Raw genomic sequence first — 14,260 nt, forward strand, 5'->3', positions numbered from 1 at the left:
TACAAATTCAAATATGAACATGCTGCATAACAAAACCTAGAAATATAAATAAAATGTGTTCCTTTCAGCAATAACAAATCAAATCATTCAGTTGTCTTTGCTCATATGTCATTTTAGAGCTGGACGCCTGGCATTTCTTTTTGGCAACAAGTTCGTTTATGTTTGGTGTGAGGTTCTGTGTTGTGGAGATTCTCAGGATGGATTGCAGGTGCTCATCAGTGAGGCGACTCCTGTGTGCTGTTTTGTTAGTCTTTATCACTGAGAAGAGCTTCTCACACAGATATGTACTACCAAACATGCACAAGGTTCGAGCGCATGTAGACAGACTTTTTGTTCTTGAAGTCACCAAAGCGCCGTGCAAACTCAGTGCGCTCAGTTTATCAGCAAAGTGCGTGTTGGGAACACTGTAGTGACGACTTGGTTTAACATTACTTGGCAACAGGGAAAGTGGGGCAAATTGCACTGGTGCATTTGTGTCTCCCATAAAAGCAGCTTCACTTGAAATCACTTTGTGATTGTGCACGGGTTAAAGCGTCCGCTGAAGTGTCAGATTCTTATTTAATTATGCTGCTTTCTGTATCTTCTGCATTGCATTCAGGTTACCCTGATGTTTTGTCTCATAGTGCCGTCTTAGATTAAATTCTGTAATTACAGCCACATTAGCTCCACAAATGAGACACCCGGTTCAGTAAACATATACTCAGCCTCCCATCGGTTTTAAAGGCTCTGTTTTCAGAATCAACTTTTCTCTTCAGCATCGTGTGAGCTAGCCGCAATAACTTGCAGCATCATAAGCTAGACTTGATTACGCGGTAAGTGTTACGCAAGGCAGCTGAAGCGCTGCATTATGGGATCTGTAGTTTATTGTGTTACCAGCGCTTCATATACCGGGCTTTAATAACAATAATACAGTATATAAAATGATCTCGCGGGCGGATATAATTACGCCGGGCGGATGTGGCCCGCTGCCCTTGAGTTTGAAACATATGAACTAAATAGAACTTGAAAAGATATATTTTTTCAAATGTGATCGCGCAATTCAGATAGAGTTGGCACTACAACCTGCATGCCTCAATAAGTCATCCTTCCCTCGCTCTTACTTTTTACCGTTCATCTAATGAATACACTGAGTATGGCTTTACCAAAACAATCATTGATGGCGAATAAAGTATCCATTATTAGAGTATGTAGATCGGGATATATATATATATATATATATATATATATATATATATATATATATATATATATATATATATATATATATATATATATATATATATATATACATATATATATATATACATACATATATATATACATACATATATATATATATACATACATATATACCTGCGTATACTTGCGGAGAAGTAGTGTGTTAAAAAGCTAGAAAAGAAAAGGGAACATTTTAAAAATAACGTAACATGACTGTCAATATACAGTATTTGTTTTGTGAGTGTTACTGAGTGTTGCTGTCATCAAGGATTTGATTATCATTATTTCTTTCAATCAGGTTCGTATTTGTAGGATGTGTTGTGTTCAAGTTACATTTCGTGTTTGTCAATCGTTGTAAAGATGACAGGTTTCATTCATCGATTCGTTTCTTACTGCATCAATAAACAGCTCGTCTTCTTCTTTATCTGAGACCTGACACACTGCATGCACGGGTTTTTTACACTGTCTTCCTTTAGCGGGACATTGACTTTTTCCAACGTGTGCTTTGTTTTGGATTTATGAATATGCTTGTATGTATCAGACGCTTCATATTTTTTGCTGCCTTTTCAATTGTGTAATTCGGTTTTTGTTCAGCGCTCTTTGGAACTGTTGCTTTTTATCTGTGCACTCGTCCAGTTCCGTGAGCGCTTTCGGTGTACATGCATCGAAGGTTCCCAGCTGTGCTGGTGCCATCTCGTGCTATGTCCATGGCTGTATTTAATGTTACCTTAGTCCTGGCACTTAAAACTTTCTCTCGCAGTTTCGCTGAGTTTGTGTCAAACACCACCCTGACCATCTCGTCTTCCTCTCCATAAGCACAGTCCTTCACCCGTGAATATTTACCCGTGGCAGTTTGCTATTGGATTGCCGCTGACGGACGGCCTTATATGGGCAGGCACTAAATTACAAACGCCAGTGGCAGCCTGTCTATGAACTTAATTTAAAGTGTAGGTTTACATCGTGAAAAGGAAGCAAAAAATATGAAGCGTCTGATAAGCATATTAATAAATGCAGCTACTGTGGAAACAAAGCACACGGTGGAAAAAGTCAATGTCCCGCTAAAGGAAGACAGTGTAAAAAAAACCCGTGCATGCAGTGTGTCAGGTCTCAGATAAAGAAGAAGACGAGCTGTTTATTGATGCAGTAAGAAACGAATCGATGAATGAAACCTGTCATCTTTACAACGATTGACAAACACGGAATGTAACTTGAACACAACACATCCTACAAATACGAACCTGATTGAAAGAAATAATGATAATCAAATCCTTGATGACAGCAACACTCAGTAACACTCACAAAACAAATACTGTATATTGACAGTCATGTTACGTTATTTTTAAAATGTTCCCTTTTCTTTTTCTACCTTTTAACACACTACTTCTCGCATGCGCACGCGGGTATATATATATGTATATATATATATATATCCCGCTCTACATACTCAAATAATGGATACTTTATTCGCCATCAATGATTGTTTTGGTAAAGCCATACTCAGTGTATTCATTAGATGAACGGTAAAAAGTAAGAGCGAGGAGGATGACTCATTGAGGCATGCAGGCTGTAGTCTTGGCGTCAACTCTATCTGAATTGCGCGATCACATTTGAAAAAATACATCTTTTCAAGTTCTATCTAGTCCATATGTGTCAAACTCAAGGGCCGCGGGCCACATCCGCCCGGCGTGTAATTATATCCGGCCCGCAAGATCATTTTATATACTGTATTATTGTTATTAAAGCCGGGTATATGAAGCGCTGGTAACACAATAAACTACAGATCCCATAATGCAGCGCTTGGTTAGAGTTATTAGCACTGAGTTTGCACGGCACTTTGGTGACTTTGAAGAACAAAAAGTCCGTCTACATGCGCTCGAACCTTGTGCATGTTTGGTAGCACATATCTGTGTGAGAAGCTCTTCTCAGTGATAAAGACTAACAAAACAGCACACAGGAGTAGCCTCACTGATGAGCACCTGCAATCCATCCTGAGAATCTCCACAACACAGAACCTCACACCAAACAGAAGCGAACTTGTGGCCAAAAAAGATGCCAGGCGTCCAGCTCTAAAATGACATATGAGCAAAGACAACTGAATGATTTGATTTGTTGTTGCGTAGAGCGGGGAGTCAACCGTTTTAACAAACAGCGTATTGCACTGATACTGAAATAGCTGTGTGTGTATATATGTAGATATGTATGTATATGTATATATATGTTTATATATGTGTGTGTGTATGCATGTATATATATATATATATGTATTTGTGTGTATATATGTGTGTGTATGTATGTGTGTATATGTGTGTGTATATATGTAGATATATATGTATGTATATATGTGTATATGTATAGATATGTATATATATATATATATGTTTATGTGTGTTTATATATATATATATATGTATATATATATATATATATATATATATATATATATATGACAACAACACTCATCACTCACAACAGTGACAAAACAATTACATTGACAATCAGGTTACGTTATTTTCAAAATGTTTCCTTTTCTTTTCATTGCTTCTTTAACACGCTACTTCTCCGCTGCGAAGCGCGGGTATTTTGCTAGTGGTTGTATATGTCACTCGCTCGCTTCTTATTGTTTCGCTGCATTCTCAATGCATGTTTTCTTCAGCGCTTTTTTGAGGTCTTCCTGGTTTTCTATGTACTGCGTGATTACGTTAAAGGCGTGATGATGTCACACGAAACTCCGCCCCCACGGCGTTGAAGCTCATCTCCATTACAGTAAATGGAGAAAACTGCTTCCAGTTATGACCATTACGCGTGGAATTTCGATATAAAACCTGCCCAACTTTTGTAAGGAAGCTGTAAGGAATGAACCTGCCAAATTTCAGCCTTCCACCCACACGGGAAGTTGGAGAATTAGTGATGAGTGAGTGAGTGAGGGCTTTGCCTTTTATTAGTGTATATATATATATATATATATATATAGTATATATATATATATATATATATATATATATATATATATATATATATATATATATATATATATATATATACATATATATATACACACACACAGTCTTTGGGGTGCGAGCAACTGTTGCTGGGGGTGCCAGAATCCATGAAGGAAGAAAAATGAAAAACATTATTTGTACAAAATCTTTATTTATCTATTCCTAAATAATTAAATGAGCAGGCTATTTCTTATCAGTGCAATACGCTGTTTGTTAAAACGGATGACTCCCGCTCTTACGTGCAAGTCCGCCCGGATATTATGAACTATCGTATCTGTTCAAGTTCTATTTAAATTTTAAATAGAAGGAATTTTTATTTAGTCGACAGAATATTATTCCGGAATAAATCAACTCAAACCTTAAATAACTTATAATATTTTGCTCTCCATAAAAATATATCCTGTCTAAATTATACAAGTTAGAAATAAAGTAAACATTAAAAGAACAAACATTCAAATTTCTTTACTCTTATGTAATTTTATATAAAATATAAACTTAAATTTTAAATATCCCAAAAGATTTTGCTCTCCATAAAAATATATCCTGTCAAAATTATACAAATTCAAATATGAACATGGTGCATAACAAAACCTGGAAATATAAATAAAATTTGTTCTTTTCAGCAATAACAAATCAAATCATTCAGTTGTCTTTGCTCATATGTCATTTTATCAGATTTGGACGCCTGGCATCTTTTTTTGGCAACAAGTTCTTTGTTTGGTGTGAGGTTCTGTGTTGTGGAGATTCTCAGGAGGGACTGCAGGTGCTCATCAGTGAGGCGACTCATGTGTGCTGTTTTGTTAGTCTTCATGACTGAGAAGAGCTTCTCACACAGATATGTGGTACCAAACATGCACAAGGGTCGAGCCACATGTAAACGGAGCTGGAGCATTTTTGCGGGAATGGAGTGAATAAACTGTGTCGGCCGTGCAGTATCGTACTTTGCCTTCAGTGTGCCATTACATTGCAGCTCAATCACCTCCATCTGAATCTGCACAGGTGCAGTTTCCACATCGACGGCAAATGGGTTGCAAAACAACTCAAAATTCTTTTTTTGTTCTTCAAAGCCACCAAAGCGCCATGCGAACCCAGTGCGCAGTGCGCTCAGTTTATCAGCAAAGTGCGTATTTGGGAACACCATAGTGCCGACTTGGTTCAACATTACTTGGCAACAGGGAAAGTGGGGCAAGTTGCACTGGTGCATTTTTGTCTCCCATAAAAGTAGCTTCACTTGAAATCACTTTGTGATTTTGCACGGGTAAAAACGTCTGCTGAAGTGTCAGATTCTTCTTTAACTCTTCTGCTTTCTGTATCTTGTGCATTGCATTCAGGTCTTTCAGGTTATCTTGATGTTTTGTCTCATAGTGCCGTCTTAGATTAAATTCTGTAATTACAGCCACATTAGCTCCACAAATGAGACACACGGGTTTACCGGCAATGTCAGTAAACATATACTCAGCCTCCCATCGGTTTTTAAAGGCTCTGTGTTCAGAATCACCTTTTCTCTTTGGCATCGTGTGGGCTAGCTTCGCAATAACTTGCAGCATCATAAGCTAGACTTGATTAACGCGTAAGTGTTCGGCAAGGAAGCTGAAGCGCTGCATTATGGGATCTGTAGTTTATTGTGTTACCAGCGCTTCATATCCCTGGGCCATTAATAACAATAATATATAAAATGATCTCGGGCGGATATAATTACACGCCGGGCGGATGTGGCCTACGGGCCTTGAGTTTGACACATATGGACTAAATAGAACTTGAAAAGATATATTTTTTCAAATGTGATTGCGCAATTCAGATCGAGTTGACGCGCACTACAGTACAACGAGCCCCCATGCTATTGTGATTTTGCCTGCGTGCGTCAATAAGTTACCCTCCCCTCGCTCTTACTTTTTTACCGTTCATCTAATGAATACACTTGAGTATGGCTTTACCAAAACAATCATTGATTGCGAATAAAGTATCCATTATTCATAAAGCTTCAGTTGTTGATCTGTCTTTCTGCGTTAACCGCATATTTTTTCATACGTCTCAAACCATGGGGATGCGAGGCTAAAATGAATCGTGAAGCACGCGTACATACTCAGTGCATCCCCTCTTGGGAATTGAACCTCGGACGCCGGTGCTACTATTACTAATACTATTACTACTATTGTGCCACGGCGTGTGGTTTGTCTATTTGAGCGTAGCAGTGTAATTCATTTTTTGTTCAGCACTCTTTGGAACTGTTGCTTTTTGTCTGCGCGCTGCGTCAGTTCACGTGAGCCGCTGAATATGGTTTTATATGTCACTCGCTTCTAATTGTTTCGCTGCCTTCTTAATTATATAATGTATATTTTCTTCAGCGGTTTTTGGAGCTCTTCCTGGTTTTCTAAGCCCTCACTGACTCACTCACTCACTCACTCATCACTAATTCTTCAACTTCCCGTGTAGGTAGCAGGCTGAAATTTGGCAGGCTTATTCCTTACAGCTTTCTTACAAAAGTTAAGTAGGTTTCATTTCGAAATTTTACGCGTAACGGTCAACAACGTCTGCCATGTTGAACTTTCTTATTCATGGCCCCATCTTCACGAAATTTGGTAGGCGGCTTCCCTGCTCTAACCAAAACCAATTTATGTACTTGTTTCGGTGGTATGATGCCACTGTCAGCCGCCATATTGAACTTTCCAACATCACTAATTCTCCAACTTCCCGTGTAGGTAGAAGGCTGAAATTTGGCAGGCTCATTCCTTACAGCTTACTTACCAAAGTTAAGCAGGTTTCATTTCGAAATTCTACGAGTAATGGTCATAACGGTCAACAATGTCCGCCATGTTGAACTTTCTTATTCATGGCCCCATCTTCACGAAATTTGGTAGGCAGCTTCCCTGCGCTAACCGAAACCAATGTACATACTCATTTCGGTGGTATGACGCCACTGTCAGCCGCCATATTGAACTTTCCAACGTCACTAATTCTCCAACTTCCCGTGTAGGTAGAAGGCTGAAATTTGGTACTTATTTCAGTGGTATGATGCCACTGTTGGCCACCATATTGAACTTTTCAACGGTCTTTGTTACTTATGGGCCCATCTTCAAGAAATTTGGTACGCGGGTTCCCAACGCTAACTAAATCCTACTTACGTGCATATATACGTCCATAGCCTGCAGCTTGGTCACCGTGTGAGGCGGTGTTGGGTCCCCCATCCCAACGCCTCCCACGTTGTTGGCTGCCTGCCATTTATAAGGCCGTCCTTCGTTCCAGTCTCTGCATTCCCTTCCTTGCTTTGCCACGGGATTCACGTCTCCCTGCTGATAACTACAGCCTTTTTATTTAATCCATGGCTTCACCGCTGTTTTATTGTTCATTTATTACGATTATAGTTATTGTGTAGGTATTTTAGACTTATTTTACATTGTTCAGGTACCCATTTCCTTTATCATTCCAACCATACCCCCATTAACATGTCTATCGAGGTGATCACCATCGATCAAAGAACTGTCACTTACCAAGTGGTTTCCATGCCCGGAGATGGCACCTACCTTTTCCATTCTCTTTGTTACATATTGCACGGCCATATCAGGCTCACTCTTGATATCCGGAGGAACATTGTGTCTTATGTATTGAATGACTGGGACAGTTTCAAGGTGTGGACTGATGATGGTACAGGAGATAATTATACTACACAGGAGCACTATAAGAGTGAAATGCTTAAGCCCTTCACCTATGCATCTACATGTCAGTTGATGGCTGCCGCTGAATTGTTCGGTTGTCGCTTTCAAGTGTACCGAAATGGCCAAATATTTTACACCTTTCGACAACCGCCAATGCCTCTTAAACATCTTAGATTGACAGGTGACGATTTCAGTAGTGGACACTTTGATGTTTATGAATGTTTAAACTCTCAAAAGCTGGATGTGAAGTTATCAATGAAACCGGTTGAATATTTACAGGTACAATGTTTGACAGATGCCAAATGTCTCTTCAACAGAAGTCCTACAAATACTGTCGTAATTGAAACAAACCATGAAACTCAAACCGATTATGACAGCAGCAATCCAAGCTGTGAGATTTGAAACAAGATTACTGTTCACATGGCCAACTGTACGTTGCATGTTCAAGAGTAAGCTCAGCGCACTGCTTGGCCATAATTGCAACCGGAGGGTCGAACTCACAATGTGGTATACAAAGAGATCCTTAACAAATAATTATTGGTATATTTTTCCTCAGTTTAAAAAGGTTTAATTTTCTTCTTAATAAATATTTTAAGGCAGTACTTCGCCCTGCGAAGCGTGGGTATTTTGCTAGTTATTAATAAACTACTAATGGAGTTACCTCTATTTGCAAATACAATGGAACCTCGGTTTGCAAGCATAATTCGTTCCAGAAACATGCTCACAATCCAAAGCACTTGTATATTAAGGCGAAATTAATAGACACTCAGATGATTTGTTCCACAACCCAAAACTATTCATATAAAAATGATTAATACAAAATATAAGTAAAAATACATAAAACAAATTAACCTGCACTTTACCTTTGAAAAGAATCATGGCTGCTGTAAGTAAGTTTCTAAACTCTTGTGGGATTTCACCCAATGGGGCGACACGTGGAAGAGTGTCCCAAAGCAACCACAGGCACCAAGTGCTGTAGCAGTTCTCCATAAAAGAGAATCCGAAAAGATCGAGGACATGCCATAAGCGCCTTCTGTTGATGGATGATACAAGGAACATTATAAATGTGCAGGGCATAGTATTACTTTGCCACTAACCTGGGCATGACCCTGCCTGACTGCTGTGTCTGTGTATAAGAGAGTGGCAGATCCCACTACAATAAATAACTGCACTGTTCCTGTTTTAAGCTGAAAAAAGTTGGTGTTGCTAAAGTACTGAGACTCGGCTTCGTGTTTTGGGATGCAAGACGGAGACTTACAAATCACAGCACACACACGTGGTCACAATGCTATAGTAAACATACACTCGTTCGGATGTTGACTATATGAGTGAGGCATGCCGACTGACGATTATCCACAATCCCGCAGTGAGAGAGAGAGGAGAAACATCGGCTCAGTTGTGATCATGGGACTCTCGGCAGATAAAACATATATGCACTACTCGTATTGCAAGACCTCGCTCGCTTATCAACTCAAAATTTATTAAAAATTTTAGCTTGTCTTGCAAAACACTCGCAAACCAAGTTACTCGCAATCCGAGGTTTCACTGTACAGTATATAAAAGAAATGATAATGTTAAATTAATACATATGGACGATGCTCTCATAAGCCTGAAGATAAGGGCAGATTGCGACTGGTGCACTTCCATGACTATGGCAGCAGCCTTCCTGATTCTGAACTAACTTCCTGATTACCTCACATAACAGGAAGCAAGGGGAAGAGAGGAAAATACCAACTATACCTACTAGATGGAGCTAAACTGCAAATCTTTATAAAATGAACAGTTTTAACAAGCTGTAACAGAACAACAGTCTTAAGACTTGATTCAGAATATGAGCTGTTAGGAGCTGTGGCTATGTTGATTTGTCCTGCTTTAGCTCCTATCTTCTGATTAGAAGAACACCAGCAGCTCAACATACTCGCTATGGTAGATGGGGTCTGGAGAAGACAGATCAGGAGAGTGTGAGGAAGAGCAGATCAAAGCCAGGTGTTCAATGTGTGACAAGCACGGTACACGATAACCCTGATCCTGCAGAGGATAACCAATTACTTTGCACTTGGTTAGGACCGCTATTAGACATGGTGAATCACTATACATGCATATTTTCCCATATCTGTTGTAACAAAAGTTCCACTATAACAAAATATTTTTATAGTCCCATGAGTTTCATTATAACGGGATTCCACTGGTACTAATTCTAAATACAGAACTGGTAAACCTATATAAATGCAGATTTGTTAAAATGCACAGAGTACAAGGTAAAACATATTAAACTTAAATGGAAACCAGCAATATCTTGTTAAAGGATGGGTGAAAAATTCTAAAGGAGGGAGTTGGAAACAAAAAAATAGAGAAGACAAAGTCACAGTCTTGGATACCTAAGGCAACTGGCCATTTATCTCCTCCTAGGCTTTCTATAATAGTCTGTGCTGGCTGTCCATTCTTATAAATTAATCTTTCCATCTAATTGTTTCAATGATCATTTAGACAAGATGACTTTTTCCATATGCAGGAGAGCAGCTGAGTGCCACATTCAGGTACCAAAAAGAGAAATAGAATAGAGGATGGTTAATAACGGTTTTAAAATACTGTGATTTCTTTACAAGTGGGTCACAAATAGAAATGCAGTCGGCACATCTAATCAGCAGCTATAGTCAGAGTATGCTAGACTAAAGTAGTGTCTTCAGCTGGGACTTAAAAGCTGAGGCTGAAGGTGGTGCGCTCTGGTTTGTAAATAGTGCTACTGAGTGATTTAAAAATTGTAGAGGGAGAAATATCATTTTGATTAAATAGACGGAAATCAGACACATTACCAGGCCCAGATAACATTTTTCCTCAAGTTCTTAAGGAGGTTAGTGAGAACTGGATAATCAGTGCTAGGGCCACTGCTTTTTTAATATATATAAATGATTTGAATGGGAATATAAATAACAGGTTGGTTAAATTTGCAGAAGATATAAAGCTAGTTGAATTTGCATATAATCTAAAAATGTGTTGAATCATTATGGAGGGATTTGGACAGCGTACATGGTTGGGCAGATTTGTGGCAGATGAAATTTAATGTCAATAAATGGTAAAGTATTACACATTGTAAATAGAAATATTTGGTTTAAATACACAATGGGAGGTCTGAAATTTAGAAGTACACCTTATGAGGTGGATTTAGGAATCATAGTGGACTCCACACAATACTACCAGACAGTGTTCAGAAATCATTAAAAAGGCAAAACGAATTTTAGGTTATTCAGCATGATGTGTAAAGTACAAGTCCAAAGAGGTTATGCTCAAGATTTATAACACACTGGTTAGACCTTGTCTAGACTACTGTGCACAGTTTTGGTCTCTAGGCTATAAAAAAGACACAGTAGCCCTAGAAAGTCCAGAGAACAGTGACTAGGCTGAATCTAAGTCTTCAGGGGATAAGTTATGAACTAAACTGCAGTGGCTTCAGGTTGTCATTCTGTCCCTTTTCTTGATTAGTGACCTGTTTTTGCTTCTAATTAACTGCTTTTGAAGTAATTTAAATTTTTTTAAGACAGGGTGTCCACACTTTCTGGCTTGTGAGCTACTTTTAAAATGACCAGGTCAAAATGATCTACCTAAATTAACAATGATATATACTGAGTATCAGAGGTGGGTAGTAACGAGTTACATTTACTCGAGTAACTTTTTAAAAAAAATTGTACTTCTAAGAGTAGTTTTACTGCACCATACTTTTTACTTTTACTTGAGTACGTTTGTGAAGAAGAAACTCTACTCTTACTCCGCTACATTGGGCAACACTCGAATTGTTACTTTTTTTCCCATTAGATAAAGTCTGACGGACAATTTTCAATCTGCTCTGTAGCATATGCTGTCAAGTTGCGCACACGCCTTCCATTGTGTCTCTAGCTCTGAAGCGAGGTTTTGGATGTTCCCCAAATCAATGCGCTGCAACTTTGAGGACAGATGTTGCATTTTTCGTTTGAAAGCATTAACTGAGCTAATAATATTGACCATGGTTTTCTCTTTTCCTTGCAGCTGTAAATTAAGCTCATTCAACACGTTGGTCAGATTGGAAAAAAAATGCCAAGTTTAGCGGCCATTGATCGTTATTAAGTTGCTTATATTCTGCATGTTTAATGACAAGGAGAAACTTCTTTTTCTCTGGCCAGGGGCCCTGAATTCTCAGCAGGAGTTTCTCCCTAGCCATCTGCCTCAATGAAGGCAACTTTTATCATCTCTCCATCTTGGAAGGACTTCTTATGCTTAATGATCGTGTGACTCACCCAGAACGATGCTTCGGTGTGTCTGCCTTTACTTTTGAATTCAGCCGAGTGAAATATGACGGCTGTCCAATTAACTGCGATTTTAGTTCTCTCTCCTTTCTCTTTCTCAGATCGCTTTTCGAAAGGAAGTCAGTTTCGTAGTTTTTGTGAACAGTTCGAAAGTGCCTTTCCACATTTTCCTTCTTTGGAATAGCAATGATAGATTGACAGATCAGAAAAATACACTTCAATTGTGACATTGTGAGAGAAAAAAAATCTTCTTCCAATTCCACATCCAGCCCATAAACAACAATTTTTTTTTTAAATCCCTTCTTTAGTCAATATAAATTGGAAGGCTAAGTAGATTACTTGGATAGTCTGAGTTTTGCAGTAGCTTGCACGTTTGATCATGCGTGCAGGATGACCAGTGTGTTAGAGGAAAAGAGATCTCAGACTGGTGGCCCTGTATGTCAATCAAGTGGCCAATGCCATAGAGAGGATATATGAAAGACTAACATTTCAAAAAAAAATTTTTTTTAATGCAACGCGGTCTACCTGCACTCCCTTTCCAATCTACCAGCCGATCACAATCGACGCATTGGGTACCCCTCTTTTAAGATATGTTTCCTGGAATTTCTTCATCGTTCCTCTGAATTGTTTCATTTCTTTCCTTAAACAGAAATGAAATGTGAAGTGAGTGAGCCAACAGAAGACCAACTAACTCTGGTCCTCAAACTCCAACCAGTTGCTTAATTAGGCGCAGCGTCTTGTTAAGTAAATCCATTCTTTAATTCCATGGCTTGTTGCAATAGCATACATGTTCAAACTTGTTGATTTTTTTCTTTACTTTTCTAAGAGCACTGCTAAACATGTTTTGGGGACCTGAGCAATTCCAATATTCCTGAGACCTCCACCCTTTTTATTTCAGATACTGTATGATGGTCACAGTTTGCTGGTTATGTTTTGGTTCATTTTGTATCTCATTATTGTTTGGCTGCTATTTAAAGAAAAAGAAACAATTATTGGGTCTGAGTCTTCAAGAGCAGTTCAGCTAAAATTGATTCAAAAGAAGTTAATTAGCAGAAAAAAAATCACTAATTAAGAAAATGGTTATAATGAAAACCTGCTGCCCACCAGGACTGGAGTTTGAGATCCCTGATAAGAGACCTCTGGTTTACGAAAAGCTGCATTCTCTAATGAACATATTCCCACGGAGCATACTCCCCCTGCTGGATTCAAGTACAGTTTCACTTAAATGCCAAATGTCTACATAGTGCTCATGTTATCCACTGTTTGTTTTATTGTCAAAAAATGCTTATTTGTTTATTTTTTTGTTGAAAAAAAATGTTAAAAGCAAATATTGATCACCCTGTGCTAGATTTAAACCCTAACTTACACCACACAAGATAACTTTTTAAGTGTCTACACTATTTAACCACTGTAGGTGAAAGAAGTTACGGAGCGAGTCAAATCCCTGGTGATATTTTGCAAAGAAACCAGATTATAGCAATACATTTAGTAGCAACACTGTGTGCACATGTGTAATATTTACAATAGATCCTTATAGGTATTAATTTCTTTACATTGGTAATTCTTTGTTATATTTCCTTTCAAGATGTTTCTATAATGTAAGCATTTTTCCACTATAATAACAAATCAAGTGTCCAGAGAAAGTGTAACTTACTTTTAAAAGTATTTGGGTTTGTTTTTGAAAAGGTGTGAAACAATTGTTAAAATATATTTTATACTTTTTATATTCAGAACTAATTTGAAAGAGATCTCATAAATTTGGTTTTTATGTTAAACAAATTTTGTTTTGTTTTGTTTTGGATGAACTTTGACAAAATTAAGTGTTAATACCAAAGCTTTTTTTCTATTTAGAAAGATAGGATGGCCATAAAATCAAGGAAAATAGTCTTTAAAAAGTTTGCATTATCTTATAATGTGTACCCTAGTTTCTTCCATCAGTCACGAGATATGCAGGTTAGGTGAACTGGCATTACTAAATTGGACCTAGTGTTTGCATATGTGTGTTCACCCTGTAATAGGTTGGCTCCCTTTCCCGGGATTATTAAAGTATTGCATCTGATGATTGCTAGATTAGGGTCTGGCTTCCCGTGACCCTGCTCTGGATAAGCAGGTT

General features: G+C 38.2%; 1 protein-coding gene across 1 annotated transcript in view; it reads left to right on the forward strand.

Annotated features, from left to right (window-relative positions):
• LOC120517964 (caskin-2-like) overlaps nucleotides 1-14,260 on the forward strand; it is a 268,762-nt gene that overhangs the window by 143,085 nt on the left and 111,417 nt on the right. The gene's annotated exons all lie outside the window — the stretch shown is intronic.

The sequence above is a fragment of the Polypterus senegalus genome, chromosome 17 (genome assembly GCF_016835505.1).
Source record: "Polypterus senegalus isolate Bchr_013 chromosome 17, ASM1683550v1, whole genome shotgun sequence".
NCBI classification, from domain to species: domain Eukaryota; kingdom Metazoa; phylum Chordata; class Cladistia; order Polypteriformes; family Polypteridae; genus Polypterus; species Polypterus senegalus.